The sequence below is a fragment of the Rhinoraja longicauda genome, chromosome 2, assembly GCF_053455715.1.
Source record: "Rhinoraja longicauda isolate Sanriku21f chromosome 2, sRhiLon1.1, whole genome shotgun sequence".
NCBI classification, from domain to species: Eukaryota; Metazoa; Chordata; class Chondrichthyes; order Rajiformes; family Arhynchobatidae; genus Rhinoraja; species Rhinoraja longicauda.
This window is the reverse complement of record NC_135954.1, coordinates 32,003,937-32,030,442: the sequence shown is the minus strand read 5'-3', so window position 1 is coordinate 32,030,442 and position 26,506 is coordinate 32,003,937. Positions and strand designations below refer to the sequence as shown.

Below are 26,506 nucleotides of genomic sequence, written 5' to 3'. Positions count from 1 at the left end.
CAGAAGCTTGCAGAAGCACGGAAGGCAGACTAATTTGTGAAATAGTGACTGAAAATATGTCTGCAAAAAATGTGGTTGAATTCATTGCAAAAGACGTATGAAGACGTCCAAAGACGTACAGGTATGTAGGTTAATTGGCTGGGTAAATGTAAAAATTGTCCCTAGTGGGTGTAGGATAGTGTTAATGTACGGGGATCGCTGGGCGGCACGGACTTGGAGGGCCGAAAAGGCCTGTTTCCGGCTGTATATATATGATATGATATGATAAGATGAAACAGACCGAGACTTCATTTTAAGGAGATACAGGAAACTGCAGATGCTGGTTTACAAAATAAGACAAGAAATGCTGGAATAACTCAATGGGTCAGGCAGCATCTCTGGAGAACATGGTTAAGTGATGTTTTGGGTTGAGACCCTTTTCATTTTGATTCTATTGGGGGGGGGGGAGTTAGCAGGAAGAGGTGGGAGAGGACAAAGCTGGACAGAGTGATAGGTGGATACAGGTGAGGGGGGGGGGGGGGGTTGTTTTATAGACAGGTGGTTGGACAAAGGCCAAAGATGAAAAGTGTGAGGTAAGGATAGAAGAGTTTTAAATTGTAAAGTCAGAGAAAGGAACATAGGGGGAAGTGAAGAGGAGGGGGAGAAATGGGTGCGAATCCAGGTGGGCACACGGAAAAGTGGTTCGGTGAAAGAAAGGAAGACCATTTAACTCTTTATTGCATTGAACGAATGGTCACGGTACGAAATATAATAGATTTCTTCTCGTATCTGGGTCAATCAATATTTATGTTTTACTATTCACACACTTTTGATTGTAGTATATGTATATTTTATTGAAGTATGTTACCATCAGTGTCTGTTGTGATCCAGAACAGGAATGCCATTTCAGAAATGTGTTGGTTTTAGGGAGGGTATAAAATGTATGCACATTTTCATTCTGCTACCATTGCCAAACCTCGTTCCTCTTTCTTCCTTCACATATACTTACTTGAAAGCAAAAATAATCAACCTCATTCATTGCTTGGCTTATAACTCATCAGCGCAACAGCACAAAATGCTATTAGTAACCCCAGCAAGTATGCTTCTTCTGTTAGACTACACTATCATTCATTAGACAGTGTTTGACAGTTGGCAGAGAACAAGAACACCGTCCTTGGCCACAGGTCTTTGGCAAAGAATAATAAAACCCCAACACTTCGAATTGCTGTTTAAAATTAGCTCCTGCATTTTCAATTTCAATTGAAATTATTAGTTAAACTGTCATCAACAGTTGTCTGGATCCAGTTATCAATGTACTTCACTTCAACTGCTTTTAGTCTAAAATGTATAATGACAGAATCTAGTGCAGTTGAGTGTGAAATCATGTTAATAGGTTAGTCATACTGTCAGAAAATAATTTACTGTCAGCTAAATTAAAGAAATGCTGACAGCATGGACACATTTACTGAATTCCCTCTCGATGCATTGATTATAGAAATTGCACAAAAACACTGTTCACCAAGCTGTTGCCCTGTGATTTTACAAGAGAGCACCTTTTGCTTATCTGAAATAGAAATAGTCACCAGGCCAGGCAGAATATCTGGAGAAAGAAATGGAACAATGGCTTCAAGTCGAGGCTTGGGTGGCACAGTGACACAGCGGTAGAGTTGCAGCCTTACAGTGGCAGCAACACGGGTTTGATCCTGACAACGGATATTGCCTGTAAGGAGTTTGTACGTTCTCCCTGTAACTGCTTGGGGTTTTCTCTGGGTGATCCAGTGTCCTCCCACACTCCAAAGATATACAGGTTTGAAGGTTAATTGGCTTTCATAGAAATTGTAAATTGTCCCTAGTGTGTAGGATAGCGTTAGTGTACTGGGATCGCTGGTCAGCATGGACTCGGTGGGCCGAAGGGCCCGTTTCTGCACTGTATTCTCTAAACTAAACTAAGTCAATTAGCACAGATGAGGCACCTCTGATATGGCTCATTGAGTTGAAAGGCTAACCATGTTTTTCCATTGCTGTTTCTGTTAATGAATTCTGTCAATAAAATGCAATAATATACTTTTGGAAACAATAAAACATCTTCTAATTTTCTGAATTATCGCTTGGGCTTTGGTTGGAATTTAATGGACAATTCAAGGCATTGCACATCAGTAAATCTGGATTCAATCCTAACTTTGGGCACTGTCTATGTGGAGTTTGCATGTTCTCCCTGTGCTATGTGACGGCATGAGTTTCCTCCCACATCCCAAAGGGTTGTGGGTTGGTAGGTTAATTGGCCACTAAGTTAGGGTGGCACAACAGTAGAGTTGTTGCCTTACAGCACCAGAGGCCTGAGTTTGATCCTGACTGTGGGTGCCGTCTGTACGGAGTTTGAATGCTTTCCCTGTGACCGCGTGGGATTTCTCCGGCTGCTCTGGTTTCCTCCCACGTTCCAAAGACGTGCTGGTTTGCAGGTTAATTGGCTTCTGTAAATTGTCCCTAGTGTGTAGGATAGAACTATTGTACAGGGGATCGTGAGTTGGCGCGGACTCGGTGGGCTGAAGTGCCTGTTTTCATGCTGTATCACTAGACTATGTTGTTCCTCGTGTGAGGATGAGTGATGGAATCTGAGGGGAAGTTGATGAGAATGTGGAGAGAATAGAATTGGATGTCGGATTAGTGTGAATGGGTGGTAGATGATCTGTGCAGATGTGGGCCAACGAGCCTTTTTTCTGCACCATATGACTCTACGGAGAGCATTGACTGAGATTTTAGCAAGTATCTAAGATTTTATTTGCGAGATGAGACTGATGATTTTCTTCAAAAAGTGAAAGATTAAGGGTAAACTTAACTAAAGTTTCAAATGTTGAGACATTTTGATAGAATAAAGCGACTCCCTCGGCTGAGACCTGGGGAGGCATTGAAGAGAATCTTTTTTATTTCATGCAAGAAGTTGCTATTACCTGAAGACATGATGGAAACTATTTCAATCAATAATTTTAAGAAAGCATGAGCTGGGTATTTGAAAATGAACTTACTGGACCATGGGCGAAAGTAATGTTAAGGGGATAACTATAATAAGATAATATTCCAGGAGTCTGCCACAATGGAGGCCTGGATAGAGTGGATGTGGAGAGGACGTCTCCACTAGTGGGAGAGTCTAGGATCAGAGGTCATAGCCTCAGTATTAAAGGACATTCCATTAGGAAGAAGATGAGGAGGAATTTCTTGAGTCAGAAGGTGGTGAATCTGGAATTCATTGTCACAGAAGGTTGTGGAAGCCAATGGATATTTTTAAGGCAGAGAGAGATAGATTCTTGATTAGCACGGGTGTCCGGGGTTATGGGGTGGGGGTGGGGGTGGGGGGATGGTAGGAGAATAGGGTTAAGAAAGAAAGATAGATCAGCCACGATTGAATGGTGAAGTAGATTTGATGGGCCGAATGGCCTAATTCTGCTCCTATCACTTATGAACTTATAAAGAACTGCAGATATTGGAATCCTGTGCAAAACACAAAAATGCTGAAGTAATTTGGTGGTTCAGGCACTATCTATGGAGGGAATGGGTAGGCGATATTTTGGTCAGGACCACAATGGTCCACGTTTCTCTCTTCTGTGCAGGGAATACAATAACTTCATGTACTTTTCTGCTGGCCAATGCATTTCGTGGCTAGTTATTATTCCTGGCAGTTGGCATTCACAGGGGAAATCAACCAGGAGCATGCTCTCAAATCACTCCCTTCAATGGGAATGAAGGACAGAGTGGGATTAGTGTGGGGAATACTAATATGCCTTGGCAGTTTGAGGTTGAAAAGGAGGTGGAGTTGGAGCTCTTCAAGAGCATTAAAATGGATTAATCTCCAGGACCTGCTGGATTTATCCCAGGTTATTGAGAGAGGCCAGAGGAAATTGTGGGAGCTTCGATAAAAATATTTGCACATGACGTCCTGGCAGATTAGAAAGTAGCTAATGTTGTTCCTTTATTTAAGAAGGGAAGTAGAGAGAATCCAGGGAATTATAGCCTCCCATCGGCAGAAGGGAAACTATTGGAGAGGATTCTTTGTGTTTGGATTTACACACATTTGAAAGGGAATGGGTTAATTGGGGACAGTGAGCATGGCTTTGGCAAGTCATGCAACATGGCAAGTCATGTTTTACTAACTTGATCGAGTATTTTGAGGAGGTGACGAAGGTTATCGATGAGGGTAGGGTGGTGGATGCACCCTACATGGATTCCCTAAACCCCAAAATATTGACATGCACCTGTTCCTCTCCAAAACGTGGCAAAGTAAAATGCTGTACTAATCATGGTAAAACATTCCACACTCTAATACCTACATAAGCAATGTTTGTTCTCATCTTCTCCTTTCTCAAACATTAAATGCTTGCCTTTGATGTCTCCACCAGCGATTATATTTAAAAAAAAACCAATTAAAAATGCTGAAAGGCCATTGACCTGAAGTGTTAGCTGTTTCTCGCTTCATAGTTGCTGTCTGACCTGCTGAGTATCTCTAGCATTTTCTGTTTTTATTTCAGATTCCCAAAATCTGCAGCTTATTAATTTATGATTAACTGCATCTATTTCGTAATATTCGCAATCTCTGAGAGGAGCCCCTGGTATTCCAGCCTTTCCTTACAATTGACCTTCTCATCCTTGTTGTCAGCAAGCTAATTGTGTGTTGCACTTTCTTCAGGTTTATAATCTCTTGTGGGGTATAACAATATTTCCTAACCATGGTCTAAATAATATTAATATTATAAACATGAACTATCTTCCTTTGCATTCAACACTACTTGTTGTTTCTAATGTGTAGGAAAAAACTGCAGATGCTGGTTTAAATCAAAGATTCCTTCTCTTCAGAGATGTTGCCTGCTGAGTTACTCCAGCTGAGTTACTCCAGCATTTTGTGTCTATCTTTGTTGTTTCTAATGGCTGTTATGTTCACATTTCATATATTCAGTGTTAAGAATAAATCCAGCAACAACAAAAATATATTGCATTTGCGTGGCACATTATCACATCTCTGAGAAATTCTTGATTTGTAAAAATATCAAATGTTACGGGGAGAAGGCCGGAGAATGGGGTTCAGAGGGGAAAATAAATCGGCTATGAATGAATAGCGGAACAGACACAATGGCCCGAATAGCCTAATTCTACTACTATATCTTATGGTGTAAATATTTGGATGTAGTTCACATCTACTGTTGTGTGGTCAGTTGAGGCAAATACTCCTACACCAGTACTTGACGAATACTCAACATCACCCTGATCATGCTCTCAACGACCCACGCCATTCAGTGCATGGTCTCGTGTCAACCCTACCATCGAGAAGAAGGTGCAGGAGCCTGAAAACCGTGCTCACCAGGTTCAAGAATAGCTCCTTCCCAGCAACCATCAGGCTCTTGTACACTGCCCAACACTACCTGGTTTGTAGGTTAATTGGCTTCTGTAAATTGTTCCTAGTGCAGAGGATAGTGCTAGTGTGCAGGGCGATCGATTATCCGTACAGACTCGGTGGACCTAAGGGCCTGTTTCTGCACTATATCTCTAAATTCTAATGTCGTCTAACTTAAAGTGTAAGCTCGCCTAACTTAATATGAACTATTATGAGATGTCTTTGGTTGCATGGACACTTTTTTTCTTTTTGCACTTGTGGTAGGGTTATTAATTTATGGAATTTTGGATTATTTATTTGTGTACTGAATTTGCAGGCCTATTTAGCTGCTGCAAGTAAGAATTTAATTGTTCTATTGATGGTACATATGACAATGAAACACTCTTGACTCTTGAACCAATATATGTACAAAACATCTTTCAAAAGTAATAATAGGAACAAGCAGACTGTTCAGGTAACATCGGGCACTAAGGAAATCTTGCCACACTTTTCACAGGATGTTTAAAATGCATTTGAATTGTAGTAAGCGACTGTTTAATACATAAGCTGAAGAACTGTATTATTGATGATGCTTCCTTCTCTCAATAATGTAATGTATCATTACATGTAATATGTCCAATGCCTGAAGCTTTGCATTTAGTAAAATAACACGTTTTTCAAAAGAAAATGGATTTTGCATTATGCCAAGTTGAAAATATTCCTTTTTTTATTATAATGTGTATTCCTTGAAAAATTTAAAGAAGCTTGCAAGAAAACTAAATATATGGTGCATTTAGTTATCAGTCATCAATTTTGAAGGTTTTAATCATTTAGGTTTCTGAGGGACTACACAATCAATATTTTACACTTGGCAATATATTATATTAAAGTCTAAGAATTATAGGTCTATTTATGTTTTGATTAGCCGAATGTAAAAAAAACAACTTTTAATTTAGTTAGACATATGCCATTTCGTTCGTGAAAGAATTGAATCCAATGTAGAGGAATGTTAATATATGCAAAAGTAAAGATATTAATATAACTTTCACAGAATGAATGTGACATGCTTGATAAACATACAGTGGGAAAACAGGTGCCAAAGCAGGAGGAGAGAGAATTGCTGAAGTGAGAAACCAATGTGTTGAAGAGATGAATGTGGCGAAAGATTGAAATCTCTCGCATCGATTGAAGATAGGAAAGCTTTGGTCTGAATTTTGCAGTAAAAATAACAGAATGGACAGTGGAGCTTGTGGCTATTATATGATGAATCTGTGGCTTCTGGCTTGGACACACACGCGCAGTTAAGCATGGAAATCCAGAAGCCTTTGTCAGAGATGCCCCACTTCTCCACACTTCCTTCCTGCTGCTATCCTTGCTGATATACTCCACCCTGAAATGACCAGTGTCAAGATCTGCACTATTTATCCTCAAGTCCACACCAGTTGAAATGGTTATTGCTGGTGGAATCCAGGGTAAGTGGGGTAAATTTAACTGGCTTGTTCAAGTGAGAATTGATGCCACGTGTTGCCTTGCTGCTAACTTCATGCTGCTTCTTCATTTCCATGGTTTCTGTGCTCAGCCAACGCGAGCCTTGCTGTTCATTGGCTACATGCAATAACAAGCAGTTAATTAATGGTGAGCATTAATTAATGCTCACTGGCACTACTTAAAGAGGAGCTGCACTGTGGCTGGATCGAGTGCTGGAAGTTAATCTACACGAGAGCCTAACCCAGGGTGGATGATTCAATTTTTTTGATAGCGATCTTGTATGTGGTGCAGGGACTAAATATCAAGGGACAAATTGTGTACCCACAGGGGACCAGCCGATTTACAGGCTTCCCTGTCAGGTGACAATCCAAGCAAATGGTCCTGGAGTTCATTGAGGGGGTCTCAAGTTTCATGATACAACATCACAAGAAATTTAGAATCTGCACAAAATCAGAACCAGTGAATATACAGAACCCTCAAATACAATTGCAAAAATAGCCTCACATTCTGCTCAAATCATTAACTGCATTACCCTCATGACTATGACCCCCCCCTCCCCCTTGTACATGCTGCCTGTAATTCAATCTGATAGCTACATCTAACTTTCTCTGCATTTAATGTAGACTCCATGAATCTTGGAAGGGTTTTGAAAAGATTCCATATGACAAGCTGATGTCAATGAATGTAACTTGCATGGAAACATAAAAGCTCAAGGGATCTTATGGAGGGCTGACTTTTGCATTCAAAATTAACTCTGTGGTAGTTAGGAGTGAACGTAACTTGCATTTAGAGTCATTGTCATATAGCACAAAAACAGGCCCTTCGGCCCAACTTACCCATGCCATCTCAGATGCCCCAGTTACGCTAGTCCCATCTGTCCACGTTTGACCCATATCTCTCTAAATATATCCTCTACATTTCTTGCCTGTTCACTAACATTGCTGATTTAATATATTTACATTGACGTGTTGGCCATTTTCTTACTGATTAACTGCATTGGTTTATTTTTACTTTTGATGGCAGGAAGCAAAGAGTAAAAGTTCAGTTTGTGACTGATAACTTGTTATAAGTGGGGGTTTCGCACAGCTCAATACCTGACACCTTGATTTTTGAAATGCGGTATACACAAGTGATTTAGTGTTGTACCTAGGGAAGATGGTAAGGAGGTTTGCAAACGATACAACAACTGGCAAAGTTGTTGGCAAGAAGGACGAAAGCTTTAGACTGTACGAAGATGAAAATGGGCACCTCAGTTGAGTGAGAAAGTAGCTATTGAATTTAATCCAAAGAGGTGAGGCAGCATAGTTCAGAAGGTGCCACAAGACAAAGGCATGAACAATATCAAGAGGTAAAGAGGAGCAAAGGGATCTTAAAATGTGTGTTGACAGATCCCTAATAGTAGCAGGCCATGTCAATGTGGTTAGAGAGGCATGTGATATGTTTTGCTTTGTTAGTCAATACATAACCTGTAAACTATAAAATTATACAGCATCGAAACAGTCTGTTGGCCAATCAAGTCCATATTGAGCACAGAACACCATTTACAACAATCCTACACAAATCCCATTTCTCCAAGGAACTGCAGATGCTGGTTCAGTGTTGCTAAGCTTCAAGTCTGAAGAAAGGTCTCAATCTAAAATGTCACCTAACCATGTTCTCCAGAGATGTTGCCTGACCTGCTGAGTTACTCCAGCACTTTTTGCCCCATTTCAGCTACCCATGCCCCATCTCATCTACTTACCTTCCCCTTAAATCCATGCATATTTTTCTTTCCACTCCCCCCCACCCTTGCTATGCAATTACTTTCCCCTCCTCCACCTACTTCATCCAGTCATCACATACTTCTCCTACCCTGGGTCCCAATTTTTCTTTTCCACTATTTCCTTCTACCCATCATCTCTCCCCTTGGTTCATCATTTTACTCCACACCGTCCATTTTTATCAGATTCTACCATTTGCACTCTTTTGCTCTTCCACTTCTCACGCCCAGCTTTGGTTACTATCTCTACCCTTCACCCTCCCAGCTCATTTGGCAACTCCTCCTTACCTGGATCCACCAACCACTTGCTAAATCGTGCAGCTAAAGAGTTGTGCAGCACAGAAACAGGCCCTTCAGTCCAATTGGCCCATGCCAACCAAAATGCCCCACATACATCAGTCCCACCTGCCTGTTTTTGGCCAATATCCCTCTGAACCATTCCTATCCATGTACCTGTCCAATGTCTTTTAGGTGTCATTATAGTACCTGCGTCAACTACCTCCACTGGCAGTTTATTTCATATATCCACCACCCTCTGTGTGAAAAGGTTGCCCCTCGGGTTCCTATTGAATCTTTCCCCTCTCACCTTAAACCCATGTCCTCTAGTTCTTGATTCTCCTGCTCTGCGTTAAAGACTGCATTTACCCTTCTATAAGATCACCCCTCGCCCTCCTGCACTCCAAGGAATAAAGTCCTCACCTGCCCAACCCCTCTATCACTCCCCTCCCCCCCCCCCATTCATTCTCATTTCGCCACCTTGCTCTGTTTTGTTCCTCTTTCCCTCACCTCTTTCAACCAGCTATCTCCCTTCTACACCATTGGCCCAAATAAGTTGTTCTGAGTCAAAAAGTATTCTGTCTATTTCCCTCCACAGATACTGCCTGCACTACTGAGTTCCCCCAGCAGTTTATTTTTTGCTCATGTTTCCAACGCCTGCAGGTTTTTTTCATCCGCTTTCCTATTTCTCTGCATATTCCCATAGCCTCCCCAGATGCTAGCACTCATCCACACATCAGCGGCAATTTACATTGGCCAATTGACCTCTAAACCCTCAAGGCTTAGGATGTGGGACCAAGAGGAAATCAATGCAGTCATAGTGCGGGAACACAAGTTCCACGCAGACAGTAATGGAATCAGGATTGTAGCTGGATCACTGGAGCTTCGAGATAACTGCTCCACGAATTGTACCACTGTACTGAGTAAATAATCATAAAGGGTCCCAACACAAAATGTCACCTATCTATGTTCTCCAGAGATGCTACTTGACCTGCTGAGTAACTTTGGCAGTTTGTCTTTTTATTATGATGTACTCATTTTCTGTGCAGAGAAGTCAAACACCAATGGACATAGATTCAAATGATCGTTAGGTTCACTTACCCGAGTGCAGTCAGGGTCTGAAGCTCGCTGCCACAAAGGGTAATAGAAGCAGAACTGTCATCCCATTTTAACAGTTCTTGGATGTGTACTTGAAGACATGGAGAGGTGTACTTGATGTCCTGGAGAGATACAGATGTAGTGCTGGAAGGTAGAATTAGGTTGAGAAGCTCTTCTACATCTGATGGGTATTAGATGGGTCCATTGCCCACCTTCTGTGCTGGAAATTTTCTATGAATCTATTTGCTATACTTTCCATTCTGTAACAGAAAACATTGGCAGTTAACCAGAGGCACTATGTGTTAAGTATGATTACATGTATTAGTCCTCTGGGGAAATAGAACTGGGGCAAACAATGCTGAGTTCCAAGCCAATGGCAGAGATGAAATCATGGAGATGAAACCATTGGCTTGAGATTACTTTCATTCTTCATCCTTGTTTCTCCTATCTCCTTCAACAAATTGTAACTCTTGCTTACTTTCACCCTTTTGTTACAAAATAAAACTTGGTTCCGATATGCAAGAAATGCACGCCATCAAGGCAAGCAAGTATTGCAAGAAGACAAATATTCTAAAGGTACATCATGCACTAGAACCCACTAGCACAGATACAGAACCTACACATACATTAGATGACCACATCGAGGCAGAATCTGAATGTGTTGAAACTTTCTAAGTCTGCTCCAATTCCCTGGAAGGAACGGTGTGTTATGGGAGCACTTTAGTGGGGTCTACAGAAAAACGCTGATGGGTACAATGAAATGCTTGGTGGATTTGATATTTTACTAGCTTGTGTTCATAGCCAAGATGTTAACCATATCTGGTTCCAACTTGGCACAAGGTTATATGCTGAGCTTGCATGACAGTGGCAAACAATTCCATTGATATATTTGTAGATCTAGTATTGGCACTTGCTTCAGTTGCATCTCGTTCCAACTTGCCGCCGTGGATTCTCACACTATGGGCATCATTGGATTACAGCTTGCACAGGGCTCGCATCACATGAGTACAGCATTCAAATCAGTGTCTGCTAAAGTCCCAACCAATAGAAATTCCAATGGGTCCATGGAGCACAAGCACCATTTGTGAGGCCAACATGCATCTCCTAATCTTTTCTGCGGCTCGTACATCTAACACCAACTGCTCCTGTCCATGTAGATAGTGCAGTCTAAAAAGTCTGGGCTTTCTAGAGGAAGTGCTGCATATTATTTCCAAGGGTCATTATATAGAGATTGCACAGGACTTATTAGATGACATTATATGTAGCAATTTGTAAATTTGGTTTGGATTTTAATTTGGCATCGTGGCCAAGTGGGTGCTAAATTGGACAGAGAAAAGGTGAAATACTGTATGTCTCATACGGGAGTAGTTTTCGCAGAAGAAGATAGACACAAAATGCTGGAGCAGGTCAAGCAGCATCTGGAGTAAAGCAATTGGTGACCTTTTGGGTCGAGACCCTCCTTCAGTTATTCGCAACGCAGGTTGAGTTTTTCACAGACTGTATGGTCAAAAATAAGCTGTTTATGATACCTTCATCATCCATCTCCTCCACTTCCTTATGTGTCTCCCTTGTTTATTGTACTCCAAGGGCAGTTCCCACTATGCTGTACAGCATTCAGCAGACCACAATGAGTCTTGACTCTTGACTCTCGTACTGTTGAGTGCTGCAAAATACCTTCAATTTGGTCTAGATCTTTAAAACGCTAATGGTCCATCAAAGGTTTTGCAGCAGTGTGGTTATTATCAAAGGCTTGCAGTACATGTGGGGGTGGATGAGGGTCAGAATCATTTGCAGATAGCTCTAATCACCCTGCTTTACCTGAATGGTTTGTATGTGAATTGGTGCAGGCTGAAGTACCCCCCTGCATAATTGACTGACTATTGTTGCCCATTAGTGTGGTGCTAAGGCAATAGTATACGTCCTTAATTTCCAGAACCAATACTGAAGCAATTCAAGACAGGTCATGGGCAATTGAGCAGCTGCACACTGACTCTGCCATTAATGTTGATGAGCAGGAATGAAGTATTGTCAGCTGTCTCCGGCTAAGACATTTCAGTCACTACACATACACAGCAGTGGACAGCTGAAAGTAGGATGTTGAAAATAAGTCCTTTGCTGGAAGAAAAAAGATACATACAAGTTCATCGCCCATCACATAGAAAGGCAATGGCCTGCTCCATGGTTGTAGCTGGCTGGAGCTAGGTGACATCTTCGTTGCCACAGAGTGCTGTGGAGGCCAAGTCAGTGGATATTTCTAAGGCAGAGATGGATAGATTCTTGATTAGTACAGGTGTCAGAGGTTGTGGGGAGAAGGCAGAGAAATGGGGTTAGGAGGGATAGATAGATCAGCCATGATTGAATGGCAGAGTGAACTTGATGGGTCGAATGGCCTAATTCTACTCCTATTCCTTATGACCGCTTTCAACAAGGATATCTTCACCAAGAGTGCAGATATTTCACAGTTTGAATCTCAGTCAGGAAAAGTGCTTCCCCTCTTCATTCTCCTCTTCTTCAACCATCTTGTCCCCTTTTGTGCCTCTGAGGAATCTCCTCGAAGGAAAGAGAATGGCACAAAGACAAATGAAATGGTTTGTGCACAAACTTTGACATTAGTTAGAAATAGTGCCTACGGCATCATTCTCTGTCGACTTTTGTAACATGATTTGACTTTCAAAAGTATAAAACAATTATTGAAATACAGCAATGCCCAGGAGAAATTAAGTAAGTAATGTGCAACCGTTAAAAGGTGGTCGATTGGGGGAAAGGATCTTCTTGCTCTTTTATTGATGTTCAACTGTGCATTTGCAATCTGTGTATTTATAGTGGCGTTGAACACCAAAATAGCATTGCTGGTATTAAGGAAATATTCAATGTAGACGGACACAATTTGTCACTTCTGAGTAATTCCAGGGAATATCTGCTGCGTGGATTAACCCCTCCTCAATATGACTCTGGCAGTATCAGCCAAACAAACATGTTCCATGTTTAGGGAGGAACTGCAGATACTGGCTTAAACCAAAGATCGACACAAAATACTGGAGTAACTCAGCGGGGCAGGCAGCATCTCTGGATAGAAGGAATGGGTGATATTTTGGGTCGAGACCCTTCTTCAGACTGAGCTCCATACCCTCTGTAGTATTATTGTGGTCATCAGTAAAATGGGTGCTGAGTGTATTTTTAATTCCATGTTAAGTGATAATTATTATTCTACAACCTCTCTGGCCCTGAATAATTAAGATTTTGATGTCAAGGTTAATTTCCTCAGAAGAAAATCAATGAGCAAAATTGATTTTTTTCTTTAAATTCTATCTTGCATATGGCTTTAATTTCATGCTTTCTGTACAGTTTAATCTTTTTTTCAGTGTTGCACCTTCTTTAATTCTGTTACATAATTCCTGGCTTGGAAGCTGACATGAACAATTTGGATGATGTTTACTGAGAAACAATATGTAAATGGGAAATTCAAGGCAGTCAAAGGTAGCTGCCTGGTTGCAACTGGATGCTTAAGCATTGAGCAAAGTAGATATGGACCCATCCAGCAGGACAATGGTGTAGCACCTTTGTAGTCGATAGCCCAAGCTTACAGGCTGCGCATGGATCAAAGAAGGGAAGGATGGATACTTTAAGTAGTGTCCGAAAGGAAGACAGGCATGTGGAGGGATGGAGAAGTGTAGATTGGGAATTTAAGACTCTGGAACGACGCAGTTGAAAGCTTAGAGGTGAAAATGCAGAGGGGTTTAAAAAAAACATTGTGATGTTAGTTGAATGGGAAATGAGCCAGGACTGGAGACGCATACAGATATTTCTAGCCATAAGAATGAATACCAAAAGGAATTTAAAACAAAAAGCAGAGTTTTAGAATTGAACACTGGCGGACTGGAAGCCATTATAGATCAGTGAACAGTAGGGTGAAAGGTGAACATGTCATAGTGCAAGTAGGTTCAAAGAATCGGGGGTTATGGAGAGAAGGCAGGAGAATGGGGTTGAGAGGGAAAGATTGAGCAGCCGTGATTGAATGGGTAATAGACTTGATGGGCCGATTGGCCTAAATCTGCTCTTATAGAGTAGTTTATGAATTTATGAATTGGATTTGCAAAATTTACAAAATTATGGCTGATGCAAAGTGTAAATCACTCTAGAATGTTCAAATGTTCAGTCAGACATTATACAAGTGATAACATGAAAGATTCATAATTGTACCTAAACTTAATTTTAATGTGGCCATAAAAATGTACCAGCAACAGTCATCAAATGGCATCTTTCACTGTATTGTTGTATAATGGAGTGTGGCCATATTTGTAACTGGCTTTACTAATGTTTAAATAAGTCGCTGGGCCATTATCTGTTAAATGCATGTCTTTTGTTGCTCAGTAATTAAATTTAATGACATAGTGATCAGTTGATTTCCTTTGCAGTGGTTTGTATTTTATATAATTTCTATTTTTCAGAATTTTTCTTCACTTTCAGTACTACTCTTAAATGACCAGTTTTGAACTTTTGTTTAATTATTATTTTGTGCTTGGGGTTATAATTTTTATTTAATACAGCTATAATGAATTATATTGATCATAATGGCATCTTAGTCAAGCTTCAAAGAAACCAATTATAATGACCAGCAGCAGGAGAGCCGCGAGTAATTGAATTTTCCTCTCTTCTCAGGCTGTCTCACAGGGATGAAATGTTTGTAGTTTTGCTATAGCATAGTTCATTATACGCATGGCCTCAGTGTGAAAATTAAATGTGCCAGTTCAGTACATAATGCAAAATAAAATGTCAATTAAATTGGGAAAATGCATTGTAAATGATTGGCACTTGTGTAAAAATACAATTGTCAACGCATAAGCCAAGATCAACTGAATAATTTGGTCGGTTTACTATCTTAGTTTAGTTTAGGGATTCAGCATGGATATAGGCCCTTTGCTCCACTTAGTCCACACCGAACGAAAGGCGGCACAGTGGTGTGGTGGTAGAGTTGCTCAGCGCCAACTGGATTCCGGATTTGATCCTGACCGTGGGTGCTGTCTGCATGGAATTTGTACGTTCTCCCTGTGACTGCATGGGTTTTCTCCAGGTGCACTGTTTTCCTCCCACTCTCCAAAGACATACAGGTTTGTAGATTAATTAACTTCGGTAAGTTGTAAAAAATAATTGTCCCTTATGTGTAGGATAGTGTTAGTGTATGGGGGGGATTGCTGGTTGGCGTGGACTCAAGGGCCGAGTCTAAAGACCATCGATCATCAGTTTACACTAGTTCAATATTATCTTACTTTTTCATCCACTCCCAACACACTAGGATAATTCACAAAGACCAATTAACCTATAAAACCACACATATTTGAGATGTGGGAGTAAAGTGGAACATCTGGAGGAAACCCATGCCATCATATAAAGAACATGTAAACTCCACACAGACAACACCAGAGGTCAGGATCGAACCCAGGTCTCTGACATTGTGAGGCAGTGGTTCTACCAGTTGCCCCACAGATGCCACTGGTCTCTTTGTTATGGTTATCTGGATGACATGGCTGAGCTCTTCACTGTCTTCCATCCTATGCCCACTTCTGATGGGATTCTAACCAGAGTGACAGCATCTGTCACGTTACTCCGGCAACCTTGGTTCGAACCTGACCTTGGCTGCTGTTTGTATGGAGTTTGCACGTTCTCCCTGTGATGGTGTGGATTTCCTCCAGGTCCACAAGCTATCTCCCCCATCCTGAAGACATTGGCTTCTGTACATTACTTCCAATGTAGGCAGGAAAAGCAGAAGGGTGATCATGGGAGGGGGAATGGGTTTCAGGGAAAGAAGTGTGGGAATTGGACTGCTGAGACCTGGCAGAGACATGATGAGCTAAATGGCCTCCTCCTATGCTGTAAGGTAGATGGGAGAGACACACAACAGATGAGAGATTGAGATGTAGATACAAGAAACTGCAGATACTGGTTTACAAAATAGGACATAAAGTGCTGGGGTAACCCAGAAATCTTTGCGACAGAGACTGTCACTCCCGCATTGGTCTCTTAAGCCACAAGTGACGCTGCTCTAGCCGAGGTGTGGAGCAAGCAGCCAACTAGGATGCATCATCCATGGTCAGCCATGACCGAGGGGGCCTAAGAAGAAGAACCCAGAAACCCCTGGTTACTCCAGCACTTTATTTTTACATAACAGATGGGGTTTGGTCACCAATCTGATTTTTCAGTTTACTTCACAAGTGCTTCACAGGTTCACAAATGCACTGATTTTTTTTCTATGCAGCAGTTACACATAGCCTGAAGTGCATCATTTAAGTATTTATATATTTTTCTGGACTTTGTGTTGAAATAGCAATGAATAATAAAACTACCTACATAAAGACATTCAGAATTGCTGGCAGCAGTGTATGATGCTGGAGTGCTTTTAAAGAGGTCCTTAAAAAGTTATAGTTGTGACTCGAAGCCTGTATTCCAAGTTTTATTTTGTTTATCTTCCTTTTATGTCTGTTCGCACTTCGTTGCAGAGGAGGTGTTGTGCCAAGTGTTTTTGAGTTCTGCAAATTTGGCACATTGCAATCCCACAGGAATGAACACTCTATTAGGGGTTTTTTTTCCCCTCCAGAAGAGGTATTATGGGCAAATCAAATTGCATTCTACTTATGTGGCAGCATTTCAGCCCGATTTCCCGATGCAGGGACATTTGCTTTGCAATAGTTGAAGCAGGTGTAAAGCAAGACCACCATCCCAGTCTTGAGCTCCAGCCTAAGGATTTGCAGGTTTTCTTCACCGATGGCATAATAGCTAACTGTGCCTCTCTGGTCTCTGCCTTCAAGGCAATCTGCACTAATGTCCCTTAGGTACATCCAGCTATTTATGTATCCATTTATGTATCAATGCTCCATCTGCCTGTCATAGAGTCATGGAGTTATATAGCTCAGAAATGGGCCCTTTAGCCAACTGCATCCATGCCACCCATTTTCTGCTCATTTACACTACTCTCACTGAAATAAAATCTTGGCTTCAATCAAATTTCCTCAAACTCAACTGCAACAAATCTGAAATCATCATCATTGGTCCAAAAACGCTCACCAAATCCACCCAAAACTTCATCCTCAATATTGATGGTCTCCCAGTGTCCACCTCCTCACATCCGGAATCTTGGAATCATCTTTGATCAAACCCTCTCCTTCGACAAACACATCAAACACATCACAAAGACAGCCTTCTTCCACCTCAAAAACATTGCCCGTCTCCGTCCATGCCTCTCCTCCACAGCTGCAGAAACCCTCATCCACGCCTTCATCACCTCCCGTCTGGACTACTGCAACAGCCTCCTCTATGGCGCACCCTCAAAAATCATCAGTAAACTTCAATACATTCAAAACTCCGCTGCCCGTCTACTCACCCACACCCCGATCCGTGACCATATCACCCCCGTCCTTTACAAACTCCACTGGCTCCCCATCCCCCAGAGAATCCAGTACAAAACCCTCCTCATGACCTACAAAGCCCTCCATAACCTGGCCCCATCCTACCTGACCGACCTCCTCCACAGGCACACTCCCACCTGCACCCTCCGCTCTGCTGCTGCCAATCTCCTATCCCCCCACATCCGGACCAAACTCAGATCCTGGGGGGACAGGGCTTTCTCCATCGCTGCTCCCACCCTATGGAACTCACTACCTCAAACCGTCAGAGACTCCTCCACACTCACCACATTCAAAACATCACTGAAGTCTCACCTATTCAGTACTGCCTTCAACCACTGAAGGTCACCCCACCTTCTGTCTCCTTTCTCTGTTCGTTTACTTATTTATCTATTTATTCACTTCCCTACGTTCTCTAAATCCCTGTAAAGCGTCTTTGAGTATATGAAAAGCGCTATATAAATGTAATGTATTATTATTATTATTATTATTTGCTTGAATTAACCCCATAAACCTGCCTATTCAAGCACCTATCTAAATGTCTCTTAAACATAGTGATTGTATCTGACTCAAACTATGTTCTCTGGCAGCATGTTCCAAACACCAATCATTCTCTATGTGGGGGGAAAAAAAACTTTCCCCTCAAATCACTTGAACTCTTTCCTTTCCCATTAAAGCTCTGCCCTCTTGTTTCTCGTATCACACCGGCACAAGTTTGAAGGAGAGCAGCGGTGGGTAGTTGAACCTATCATTATTCTATTCTTTGGCCATAAGATCGGTTTTCCTTTCTCCATGTTTATTGTCCAAGTCGATGGATTTTGCCAGTTATTTTTATTATTCAGAGACTGAAATGGATGTAAAAATATTATGTGGCTTTGCAAAGATTACAAGCATTTTAGGCTGTATCTGACCTTGTGTTGAAGTTTGCAAACCTCCTCTGTCTGCAAATAAGTTCTCGTCCTGCCTTCATCAAACTTCCAATGGCCGAACACAATAGGAATATGAAGCTGCACCATCCGATTCCATCGGGTTCAGTAAATGGATGCTCGGTTGGTTGCTGATAAAGAGCCATCACCCAGTTGAAGCTCAGTTGGAGGCCTGACTTGATTATGAATGTATTTTTTTTACAGTGGAACAAAAATGAACATGATGAAAAAACATATTGCCTTCACACCCAGTGGATAGACTAGTTACAAAGTGCACAATTTCAATTTATTTTGCACATTATTTTCAAAGGTCAGTGCACTGTGTTTAAAAACAACGAATACAGCAATCATTTTCCTTTTCATTACCCTGATATCATCACTGTTTTTCATGGTTATTTCATTGTTTCTAATTTGATTCACTTCTGTTTTCTTTTTCTTGCCTTTGGTTATGGAATACCTGGTTTAATGACAACCTAGACATAGAGCACAGAACAGAACAGCACAGGAACAGGCCATTTGGCCCAGTGTCTATACTGATCATGAGGCTAATTAAATCTAACTAAAATATTTGTACAAACCAAGAATTTTACCTACGTGTTAAACTATCATCGTTTTTAAGGTTTAGGCTTATTATTGTCAAGTGTACAGAGGTACAGTCATTTGCAATTCAAATAATTTCCAAATTATAATATGGGAAAAATCCAAGCAGAAGCACCTTACAATGACTTGGCCAACCTGACACTCTCCATGTTGGTATGGATTTTATTTTTTGTCAACTGCTTGGTCCAGTTACTCTCTGAGAAGCTTTTGTGGCAGTTCGATGCTTACTAGGAGCATACTAGGAACTATTTACATATATCAAATTGTGCAACAATGTTGATTTCTGGCTGCTCAGGAATATATACGTATTATTAGTTTAGTTTATTAATGTCACATGTATCAAGGTACAGTGAAAAGTTAAAAATATATTTATATATATTCAAGTATAGCTTGTCCTTTGACTGGATAATACGCAAACTAAAACTTTTCACTGTTTCTTGATACATGTGACAATAATAAACTAAATTAATAATAACTCGGTGTACATTCCTGAGTGGCCAGAAATTGCCATTGTCACACAATTGGTAAGACCAGCTTTCAAGAGGTCAATAAAGTGCCAAGGACAAGGCAATGATAAGGAAAAAGAAAAGTGAGTACAAGAGTGATCTAGTGAAATACATTAAAGTGTGAGTACTGCCACATTATGTAATGATGATGAAAAAAATAGTTTGTTTGAGACGAGAGAAATTCTGTTGGAAATAAGAAAATGGCAGAGAAATTAAAAAATAGAATTTGAAAAATTGAACCAATATGATGGCTGCAGATATGGTCAGTTCTGATACAGACAGGAGGAGAGAACTACCTAAAGTTGGTGAATTGGATATTGATCTGGAATGTTTGCATATTTGGGAGCATACTGGTATGGACTGATGATAGATTAAAGACATAAGTCAGGGAGTACCGGGCCCTGGTGAGACCGCACCAGGAGTACTGTGTGCAGTTTTGGTCTCCAAATTTGAGGAAGGATATTCTTGCTATGGAGGGCGTGCAGCGTAGGTTCACTAGGTTAATTCCCGGAATGGCGGGACTGTCGTATGTTGAAAGGCTGGAGCGATTGGGCTTGTATACACTGGAATTTAGAAGGATGAGGGGGGATCTTATTGAAACATATAAGATAATTAGGGGATTGGACACATTAGAGGCAGGAAACATGTTCCCAATGTTGGGGGAGTCCAGAACAAGGGGCCACAGTTTAAGAATAAGGGGTAGGCCATTTAGAACGGAGATGAGGAAGAACTTTTTCAGTCAGAGTGGTGAAGGTGTGGAATTCTCTGCCTCAGAAGACAGTGGAGGCCAGTTCATTGGATGCTTTCAAGAGAGAGCTGGATAGAGCTCTTAAGGATAGCGGAGTGAGGGGGTATGGGGAGGAGGCAGGAACGGGGTACTGATTGAGAGTGATCAGCCATGATCGCATTGAATGGCGGTGCTGGCTCGAAGGGCTGAATGGCCTACTCCTGCACCTATTGTCTATTGTCTATTGAGTAGGAATAAGCTGGGTCATTATTGGGGCTTTGACCTGTGAGACACTGTAAGGATCAGATAAACATCGTTATCAATTATCTGGATGTATGGATCAAGCATGTTATATTGCTGGTGATACTAAATGGATGATGGTGTGGGATGTGAGAATGCTGCAAATAGGCTTGCATCTTCCCATCTCCACCCCTTTCTGCGTTCCGCAGAGACAGTTCCCTCCGTAACTCCCTGGTCCACTCGTCCCTTCCCACCCAAACCACCCCCTCCCCAGGTACTTTCCCCTGCAATCACAGGAGATGCAGCACCTATCCCTTCACCTCCCTCCTCGACTACATCCAAGGACCCAAACAGTCTTTCCAGGTGAGGCAGAGGTTCACCCGCACCTCCTCCAACCTCATCTATTGTATCCGCTGTTCCAGATGTCAACTTTTCTACATCGGCGAGACCAAACGCAGGCTCGGCGATCATTTTGCTGAACACCTCCGCTCATTCTGACTCAACCAACCTGATCTCCCGGTGGTTCAGCACTTCAACTTGCCCTCCCATTCCCAATCTGACCTTTCTGTCCTGGGCCTCCTCCATTGTCAGAGTGAGACCCAGTGCAAATTGGAGGAACAGCACCTCTTATTTCACTTGGGCAGTTTACACCCCAGCAATATGAACATTGATTTCTCCCACTTCAGGTCGTCCCTGCTTCCCCTCTCTATCCCCTCCCCTTCCCAGTTCTCCCGGTGGGGGCTTCAAAAGTTGGGAGCCTCGATCGCCTCGTGGCGCCACGGGAGAAGAATGAGGAGGAGATAATGACTTTTCTTTGCCTTCCATCACAGTGAGGGTGTGCCTGGAGCAATCACTGTGATGGCTGTTTGTGTTAAAATTGTATCTGTGTGTCCTGTGCTTTTTGTTGTCTACTGCCGGACCCTGACGTGAAAGGACGCTGGCGCTGTTTGTTCGCCGCTTCTCCGTCAGGATAGTTTGTCTGTTTGTTTTTATGTTATGACTGTTTTTGTAAAGCGCTTTGAGCACCTGGTAAAGCGCTATATAAAATAAATGCTTATTATTCTTCCTGTCTTTGACTATATCCTATCTTTGAACCGCCCCCTCCCCGACATCAGTCTGAAGAAGGGTCTCGACCCGAAATGTCACCCATTCCTTCTCTCCCGAAATGCTGCCTGACCCGCTGAGTCACTTCAGCATTTTGTGTCTACCTTCGATTTAAAGCAGCATCCGCAGTTTTTTTTCCTATACGGCTTACACAATACATGGATACACAAGAATATACGTAGCAGATGGAACAGATTATGAAAAAATGTTATGCCATCCTCTTTGCACAAAAGGTAGCAAGGCAGAATATTTTTAAACGATGATGATCAAAAGGTGTTGATGTTGAGGTGGGAATGGGGTGTCGTATGTAAACCATTAACATTTAGCATGCAGGTATGAAAAATAATTAAGAAAATAAATGGTGCATTGATCTTTAATGCAATAGGTTTGAGTGCAGACATCTTGCTCCAATTAAATAGACACAAAATGCTGGTCAGGCAGCATCTCTGGAGAAAAGTAATAGGTGTTGTTTCAGATCGAGACCCTTCTTCAGACTGAGAGTCAGTGGAGAGGAAAACCAGAGATATGAAAAAGTTCAGAACAAATCAGGGCCAGCAATGATGACCAATGAAAGGTAGAGCTCACAATGATCCATTGTTGGGTGTGGAAGAGCTGATAATGAATGGATATATGGATGCAAACAGTGAAACTAGCAAAAAGCCTAGGGTGGGGGAAAGGTAGGGAGAGAGGGCATTCAAGGGTTACTTGAAGTTAGAAAAATCAATATTCATACTGCTGGGTTGCCCAAGCAAAAATAAGAAGTGGTCTTCCTCCAATTTGTGTGTGTCCTCACTCTGACAGTAGAGGAGGCCCAAGACAGAAAGGTCAGTATGGGCATAAGCAATAGGAGTAGAATTAGGCCATTTGGCCCATTATCTACAACGCCGTTCAATCATGGCTGATCTATCTCTCCCTCCTAATCCCATTCTCCTGCCTCCTCTCCACAACCTCGGACACCTGTACTAACCAAACATCTATTTATTTCTGCCTTAAAAATAACAATTGACTTGGCCTCTACAGTCTTAAATTCCACAGATTCACCACACTCTGACTAAAGAAATTTCTCCATCTCCTTCCAAAAAGAACGATTGGGAAGGGGAGTTAAAATGTTTGGCAACTGGGAGATCGTGTTCGGTTGAAGCCACACCTGGAAGTTGTGCAGAGGTCTGGTCTTGCTACTGAAGAATGGTCACCAGATTGATTTCTGGGTAAGTGGAATTGCTATATGCAGAGAGATTAAGCAATCTGGGCCTCTACTCTGCTGTATTTAGAAATTGGGAGGTCTTGTTGAAATGGAAAGCTTTTTTATAAAGCTTGAGAGGAAAGAGTATTGCAGATTTATGTTTTGCTTCACAATATGTTTTGTTGGACTGGAATATCTAGAAACAGGTCAGAGTACCAAAAAAAATGGCTGATTATTCAGGATGAAGATGAAAAATCACTCAGAAGGTAGTGAATCTTTGGATTCTCTACTCAAGATGGTCATGGAGGCTCAGATTAGGTGCGTTAAAGGACAAGGCTAGTAATTTGAGATATTAAGTAAATCAGGTGAACTAGTATTAGGAAAGTGTCAATTCAAGCAATGATGAGCCATGGTATTGTGGAATTGTAGAGGAAATATTAGGGGTGGAGTAGCCTCTTCCTAATTATTATTTGCTAATGCACTCATACATTAGAACTGCTGTTGTGAATTCCATACATTGGTGTTGGGTGGGAAACAAAGGAAATGCATCAGCAGCAAAGGGTGCAGAGATTGCACCCTTCAACAAATGGTATGCAACATACTAACTGCTCATGTCTATAATTGCAACTTCTACTTAGCTGCCACATCGCTGATGTGTACTATGTTGTATTGCACATATTGCCGGCAAAGACCTTCCATATAAAGAGTGTAATCGACTATGTCTATCATTTAATTAGCTGCAATCTTTTGGATCCCAAACATCCTGGAGTCATCATTGACCAGAGCCTCAACTGGTCCAGCACATGATTACAACAACTGCAAGAAAAGATTAGACTGTTGGTATCATGCTCTGAGTGACTCACTGTCTGACACCTCAAAGCCTTTCCAAGAATAACAAGACATGACTCGGGGGTGATGGAATACAGCTCCAACTATTCTGAAGAATCTCAACACCATTCTAGACAAGTGCCTCTCGGCTGGCACCCTATCCAGCTTCCTAAAAATGGATTCCCCCTCCTCATTAGTTAACTTTGTCTTCTGTAGATACCTGCTTTTAAATGCCCTGCAGTTAGTCATTCAGTAAATAAGGTGCGAGGAGGCTTGTTGGAAGCATAGACATTGATTTACTTCAGTGGAGCTGAACGATTTATTTCTGAGCTGTAAAGGATAAGTGAACCTTCACTGAGAACGGTCATGGTGTAACGACTGAAGAGGTAGTTATGTACTATGTTGTAGGTGGTACTGTGGGGTTAGCACTGATTACTCCAACAGAACCTTCCAAACCCATTGCACATTCTGACATGGAAATATATTAACTTGTCTTCATTGTCACTACTTATAAAACTTGGAACTAGCTCCTCACAGCTCTGTGGGAGTACCTTCACTGGAAGGCCATCAGTAGTTCAGGATCAGCACATTCTCAAGTGCAGTTAAGGATGGCCCATAAAAGCTGGCTTTCCAAATAATGGGTGCAGAGATTGTAATATGTGCATAACCTCTAGATGTTGGCCAGCTGCTTGCTGCCTGCTTATTTATTGAATTGCAGCATTAAGGGGCGGCACAGTGGCGCGGCTGGTAGAATTGGTGCCTCAGACCACCAGAGATCTGGGTTCGATTCTGATCTTGGGTGCTGTCTGTGTGGAGTTTGCACATTCTCCCTTTAGCCATGTGGGTTTCCTCCGGGTGCTAAGATGTGGATGTTTGTAGGTTAATTGGCCTCTGTAACTTGCCCTGAGTGTGTAGGACGTTGAGAAAGTAGGATAACAGAACGGATGATCGATAGTTGGCATGGACTCTGTGGGCTGAAGGGCCTGTTTCCATGCTGTATCTCTAAACTAAACTAATCATATGTAGCGGTAATAACTCTGCTGATTCAATGGTTGTATCAGCAGGAGTTAACTTTCTATAAAAACCATTGCCACTCAACCTGATGTTTAATTTGGGATTGGTGTGAAAGTAGCATTCCTGTTAGCAACGATGTTTAAAAATGAAAGGTTAGTTAACAAATGCAATGAAAAAGGCACAAAGTGCTGGAGAAACTCAGTGGCTCAGGCCGCATCTCTGGAGAACATGAATAGGTGACGCTTTGGGTCGGGACCCTTCTTCTGACTGATTGTAGTGGGAGGAGAAAACTGGAAGAGAGGTGGGGGTGGGACAAAAATCTGGCAAGTGATAGTGGGTGTAACTGAGGGGGGAGGGGGTTGACTAACTTTTGGACAAAGCCTAACGATGAAAAGACAAAAAGGGTTCAATCACTTAATATTGCATCAGGCAAATGATTGGAGAACTGAGCTTATAATATAAAGCCATGGAACTGCTTGACCAAGGGCATAGTGGTCACTCAAAGCTTCTGACAACCTCAATAGTTACAACGTGGGCCTTTTCACTGAGGGTTCATTGTAACCTTTGCAGCTTGGGATCATTCAGCCCACCTGAATTACACTAGCGTCTCTGTGCCCAACAAGCCTCCATCCAAGATAGACACAAAATGCTGGAGTAACAGTGGGACAGGCAGCATCTCTGGAGAGAAGGAATGGGTGACATTTCTGGTCGAGACCCTTCTTCAGACCCACATTGCTTCATCTCCTGTGTCTCCCTCCAGTCCTTAACAGTATGGGAAACCTACACTAGTTTGCAAAATGTAAGTCATTGGCAGAGCATGATCATCACCAGACTATGATTAGTGCATGTGAATTGGGAGCTAGCCAGTTCAGATAAAACCAGAAATGGCAGTCCTTCAGCTAACATGGCAGCAGGCATTTTTTTGAGATGATGTCAATTAACTATATCTTGGTAAAGGTTTTTTATCTCTGACTTGTCGTTGGGAATCACAGGATATTTGGATCAGTCATCTTTGGGATGTTAAACAATGAAAGTTAGCTTAGCAGATGGGGAGGAAGTTGACAAATGATTATACTTTGTCAAAAGAAGTATTTGCAAACATGAGATCTGAATAAGATTTAATAAAGTGTCTTGAGGAACCAAAGGTCAACTTAACTGCCAGGAGACCAATGTTCGATTCTTATCTGCTTCAGGGTTAAAAAAGGTTTGTTACACAGTATGAGTTACCTGCCCATTGAAACATTTAAAAAAAATCTATTTGATCTTTGACTGACCTGGATTCAACGCGAAACACTGCCATAGAAAATAATTATTGCTCTGGGTTTTCCTAGACTTTCCTTGAACCACCCATTGCACAAAAGGGACAACTTTATCCATGTAACTTTTCGCTGCAGATTCAATACAAATAAACTAAAGGTATAAGCATCTCAGAATGAGTCATTATTGTTTCCAAGCACATTATGTATCATGTAAGATGGACACAAAATGCTGGAGTAACTCAATGGGTCAGGTAGCATTTCTGGAGAAAAGGAACAACGGCATTTCGGGTCGAGACACTTCATCAGGCCCATGTACTGTATCAGTAAATGTACCATGTACATCAATATTGCAGTGGTGATCATCTGCTATGTCTTTGCAAATCTGACCACTGGCTTAAGGTTAAATTTTCAGGCTTACTATTGGTTATCTTTTAGGGTGAGCAGGAAAGTCTGGTAGGCAGACACAAAATGGTGGAGTAACTCAGCGGGACAGGCAGCATCTCTGGCGAGAAGGAATGGGTGACGTTTCGGGTTGAGACCCTTCTTCAGCTTTTTGATTTCCAGCGCAAGATGATAGTTATCATATTCTGGCATGTTCTCCCATAAATGTCATGTATTAAGTTACAAGTTTTAGTTCATCAGAATATTGGCACATTATGGAAACAGACTAGCTGCTGTGAAGTTGATGGAAAGCCTGAAATCTGAACATTTCTCAGATGCACTCTGTCATTTTATTTCTAGTAGGAGGACATATCTTTATCTG

The 26,506-nt window shown here is 41.7% G+C and overlaps 1 protein-coding gene across 2 annotated transcripts in view; it reads left to right on the top strand.

Annotated features, from left to right (window-relative positions):
- LOC144603251 (voltage-dependent L-type calcium channel subunit beta-2-like) overlaps nt 1–26,506 on the top strand; it is a 302,297-nt gene that overhangs the window by 3,362 nt on the left and 272,429 nt on the right. The window lies entirely within an intron of this gene.